Below are 5,840 nucleotides of genomic sequence, written 5' to 3'. Positions count from 1 at the left end.
TGTATAATTATCCCCTTGAAATAATTTTTGAGTATCCACATGAGGAAAAAAGGGAATGTAAGATAAGAGCTATGGTCATGATGGTTACTAAGGTTTACCCAAGCACAATGTAAAGTTGGTCTTTTCAAAGATGGAGGGAAATCATTTTGTCGCGAAGGGATAAAGCTATAGCTACCTTAGATAATAGTAATCCAAGATTTATAGGTCTTTATGTGTATATTATGACCAAAATAGATTTCAAGCAAGATATCCACCTGAAAAAAGAGACATTTTAGAGATGGTAGAAGCTATTGAGGAAGCAAAGAGAGAATACACAGCTAATGATAGAGTTTAAGAAAAGTAGGGTTGTCAGGTCAATCTATCCTATGGAGGCTATATGATCTCTATGGTTTAAATTTATCACTTGATCTAGTGTATGATGTCATGCATATATTCTCTTTGAATATTTTCAAGAAGTATATTTCTTCTTTATTTTCAAAGAATTAGAGTAATTCTATGAAGAAAGAAATCGATGATGTAGTATTCAAAGTATCCAAAGTAGTGCCGCCTATAATCTGGTATGATCGATGGCCTAAGTCTCCTAGCAAGTACTTTGAGGGTTTCAAAGTACTTGCTAGGAGAATAAAAAGTTTATCCAATGGTGCTTGCCATATTTACTGCGTGTAGTGGAAGGCATTTTAGAACATCATAAAGACTTGGGTGTCTTATTGATTGATATTGCACATAGCTTTTACACCTTCGGTCGAGACAATGGATGTGGTAAGGTATGGTCTACATTATCGTTTTTGGTGTTATACCTTTGAGTGTAATGTGTCTTCTTATGTTGCAATTAAAACTAATAATCTCAACAATGATGTAACTCATGTACATCACTATAGCCATGTTCTTTTCACCAAAGCCTGTAAAGCCATGAAATTTTATAGAGATCATCTATTACCTAATCAAATATTGCTACTAGAATTGCACGAGGCTCTAGTTACCCCAAGTGGTTTTGTGGTGGCTGACCATGAAAAACTCGTGTGTTTGCCATGGCAAAAAGATGGAATATTTGAGGTTTCATCAGCTATTAAGGCTAAAAATTTATGGAGTGATATGAGAAAGTATAGACAATATTGTTATTGTGAAAGTGTGATAAAGCACAAGGGCATTGCAATTATAAGACAACGACGTGAAATTCATGATGCAAGCATAGATGAGATAAGATATGCAAGAAGGCACTTTTGGCATATTATCAATGAAAGCTTAGATGCACTCCAAGTAACATGCTATAAAAGTGTATTTTACAATGGATACCTATACAATATTGGCAATGACGTGGTAGTTAAGGTAGATGGAGAACAAACACCACAAGATAATGTAGGCCATTGGAAGGCGTACATTAATTCTTTATTCTCTATGCATGATAATGGAGAGAGAATACTCTTCTTTGGTGGAGAGTATTATAAGAAATGTGTGGTTGGAAATGTGGTGATGAACACTTGCTTATAGATACCATCATAGGAATGAGTATTTTGGAAAAGAATCATCTTGCATTTAATTGGGATAGCATTAGACAAATTTCTTCATTGTTACATAAGTTCTATTCTCTATCTTTGTGCTCAGAGAAAAAAGTGATTGCATATGAGGTAAAGGATTTGCAACAATGAAGTAGATTACTTAGATATGGATTAGTAGGAAATGTTCCACATTGGTTGAAATCCCATGACATTGTCAAAGTGCAAAAAAGTATTAAGAAAAATTGTAGTCTAGAATGTGCTGTGGTGAGAGAAGTAAACCATAGTGGAGAAGAAGTGAAGTTAGCATTCTTGAAATGTGATGAAAATAATGAAAAAACATGGAAGGTTCAAGTGGAAGAAAGATCTTGGAGGCATTGGAGTTGTTGTGTAACAAGAATTTCGGGTTGGATAGTTACAAAATGACAAAGAGTTCTTCACCAAGGCTAAGTGAAATGAACTCCTATAACATGGCAGTCTTAAAGTTTGCTTTTTTTCTAGGTATGAATCTTTATCACAAGTATTTTTCATTTATAAGGTCTTTTTCTTAACATATGAAGCTAGCATCTCTCCAAGTCAAGTCAATCTCTACACTCATTATTTGATAATAGTTTAACCAATTACTCTTGTTTCTAATTGTATCAAATCTTTCCTTCCTAGTGTACTAGCATGTCCAAAGACCTTTCAAGAGCATATGGGAGGCAATCAAGTTATTGCACTAGATAAAAATGGAAAGAGGCATTCTATAACTTATAGTCAAGTGTTAGATGGTGGGGTGGGGGAATCATGCTTTGCTACTCTTGACCATTCCATTCCAAAAGGAAATTCAATGCTTCAAAATCTAGATGGATATCTAGAGTTTAGGGATGATATATATCTTTAATTCCTAGAATCTATTAAAAGAGGAAATCGTGATTCAAAATTTTACATCATTTACAGTGATAGGATTCTTTAGTGCATAACATATAGATCCCATGTGCACTCTAAGATGGATGGGATTAGTGGAAGGGGAAAAAACTTGGTATTTTTGGGACCCAAATGATGTTAACACAATGGCCACTTGGAAAAAATGTATGCAAGAAGGCAAGGATACATTACCTCTCGCACAATTCAGCTTTACAATTGAGGTAGGTTCACTTGTTTTCATTCCTCCAGGATGGCCACATGTTGTTTATACATTTGAGAAATCCTTAGGTATTGGTGGATCCATGCTCACTTATGAGAGTCTTCATCAAATCTCTAATTGATGGAATTGGTTGGTGGATTTGTATCCTCAAGTCAAAGTATCTTTGTTTGAGGATATAAAGGGCATTCTTGGACATTTACATGGCTTCTCCTCATTAGACCTTGACTCTAGGTTTTTAGTTTGTAATGCATTCTTGGTATTTGAACTTACATGTTTTATGACATCTTGTTTCATTAGGGATATTTAGTGATGGAATCTTTGAGAGGTGTTGAGATTGCCTCATACTTTCAACAAATGATGACACAAACTCTTGAAGAAGCAATAAAAATACTACATCAACAATTAAGAGATACGAGTAGAGTATCAAGAATCTCTGGTGATAGAATGACTTCTAAAGAGAGTGAACCTCTTTACATGAGTCCTCTTAGCATGCCTTGTAGCACTTTGGATACCCCAACATATGAGAAAATATTTTATGCTCCTAAGCTTTTCCAGAGAGAATGAGAAGTTATATGGGAGATCTTACATTAAAAAGTTCTATCCCAATCAACATCAATTATTACAAGCCAATTATTTCCTGGTGCGTAGTTGGTTTAAAGATATAAAGGTATTTCTGATTCACGACACAACAAAGAGGGAAAAAACTTAATACTTTCAATTATTAAGGATAATTATCATGAGATAAAGCTGTTGGATTTTTGAGGTGCATCTTACTCATGGAAGATAGAACATGTGTATGCATGGTATCTAAAGTCATTATAGTCCAGCCGGAAGAATATGAAGAAAGCAATAGCTCAATTGAAATCCTTCTCAACCAAGGATGAGGTATGCTCCCTAAAGTTTTATTTAATTCAATGTTTTGTGTCTACACTTTAGTAAATTTAAAGTCATTCTAATAATCATAAAATTACATGTTAGGATAATATAAAACTAACAAGGATGATTATATGAACGAGGAGAATACCAATGGTATTGGTACAATACAGATAATATAATTTATAAATACTTCTTTTCATGTTTTATTTGAAAAAAGATTTAATATTATTTATGAAAAAATAATAATATTAATATTATTGACTCGTTCACTTATATTTATGATCTTAGAGTGACAATGCAATCTCAATTTCTACTCCAAATATGCTCTTGAACAAGGTTATAAACATTGATGAGGTAGCTATGTTTCAAGTTGTACAAATATTATTTCATCCTTGGATCAGTTTATAAAGCCATATGTGTATTTGATACTTTAACCTTGGTATCATTGATCATTTTTAACTATAGAGAAGTTTATGTAGCCATACATGTATTTGATACTTTAACTTTGGTTTCATTGATCATTTTTTAACTATAGAATGAAAATGAAGCCCTTATATTCTCGACATGACACTTCTTAACAATACCAATGTAGAGAAGGTTAGTAATATATTAGATACATCAATATTCATTTTTATGTTCATCTCTACTTCTTTTAAAGGATTATTTTGTTATAATTATAGATTATAAAAGTATCTTGATTGATGGTAGGTACTTCATCAGGATGACTATTTGGATAATGATACTTGGAACATAGAGGAAGATGTTGGTGGTGATTCAAATACTAGAACCTATACAAAGTTGCTTAATATCGCATGCCATATTCAGGAGGTCCAATTATCATCTTTTTATTATTTTTTAAATAATTTTTTTGAGTATATTTAGATATACTAACAAACATCAATTTTTATATAAATATTGTTGGAGATAAAAGTGCCTCACCAATGCATGAAGCAAATATAAGAAAAAGCTCACGAGCACAGAAGGTAATATTTCTACCATGTCTACTTTCTTTATGATGATTAAAAGCATGGAGATATTTTTTAATTTATTTTTTGGTATGGGTCTATATAAGTACCAAGTTACAGAAACACTTGGAGGATAAACAAACCTTGGTTTCTGCTACCTTCACATTAAAAAAGCTCAAGGTAGTTAGATATATAATGTTAATAGCATTTTTTTCTTAATGATTAAAAAATATACTTATATTAAATGATTAAAATGTTAGATATATAATGTTAATAGAATTTCTTCTTAAATGATTAAAAATTTACTTATATTAAATAACATTCTTTTTTTTGCTTATCTATATTTTTTAAAAGTTATGTTTCTTATATAACACTTACGATTATCACTTATTGTACTACTTCTCTCAGGGTGATTCTTCTATGGATGATACACCATCTTCTCTTAAAGCTACTCAACCTCGAAAAGTAATGTTTTTAGTGTGTAAGCATTCATGATTTTTGGGATGGATCTAAATGTCGAGACATTCAAGACTTTTGAAATCCAAATGATTTTTATGAGTTGCCTGTTGTTTGTGCAAATCCATGTTGCAAAAAGAAATACACCACCTTTCCTCAAAATAATATTTCAATATATTACCAACATCATCGATGGAGGATCACCAAGAGTATAATTTTGTGTGTAAGTAATGTCGTCTGCCAATTCAAACTTCAAAGAGAACATGCAAGGGGGATCCTAGAAATTATACATTATTGTTACATTGGGATGGTTTTCAAGAATCTAGGATAACTCAAAAAGATTGTGGAGTTGTTGAAATGAAGATTTTAAATGCTACATATGGTTCAAGCTTAGGAGTTTTACTAATTTTATTTATACTTTTTTGTTGTAAAAAAATTATTCAAAATTCAGGTGATGTTTTTGGTACATTTTTGAAGCCATTAGTAGAAGAACTTGAAAGCTTATTCATTAATGGTATTGATGTGGTGTATAATTATCCCCTTGAAAGAATTTTTGAGTATCCACATGAGGAAAAAAGGGAATGTAAGATAAGAGCTATGGTTAAGATGGTTACTAAGGTCTACCTAGCAAAATGTAAAGTTGGTCTTTTCAGAGATGGAGGGAAATCATTTTGTCGCGAAGGGATAAAGCTATAGCTACCTTAGATAATAGTAATCCAAGATTTATAGGTCGTTATGTATATTATGACCAAAATAGATTTCAAGCAAGATATCCACCTGAAAAAAGAGACATTTCAGAGATGGTAGAAGCTATTGAGGAAGCAAAGAGAGAATACACAACTAATGATAGAGAAGCTAGTTTAAGAAAAGTAGGGTTTCAGGTCAATCTATCCTATGGAGGCTATATGATCTCAATGGTTTCAA

Source organism: Cibotium barometz, chromosome 7, assembly GCF_041138505.1.
Source record: "Cibotium barometz isolate CiBa-2024 chromosome 7, ASM4113850v1, whole genome shotgun sequence".
NCBI lineage: Eukaryota > Viridiplantae > Streptophyta > Polypodiopsida > Cyatheales > Cibotiaceae > Cibotium > Cibotium barometz.
Note: the sequence above shows the minus strand (reverse complement) of the source record.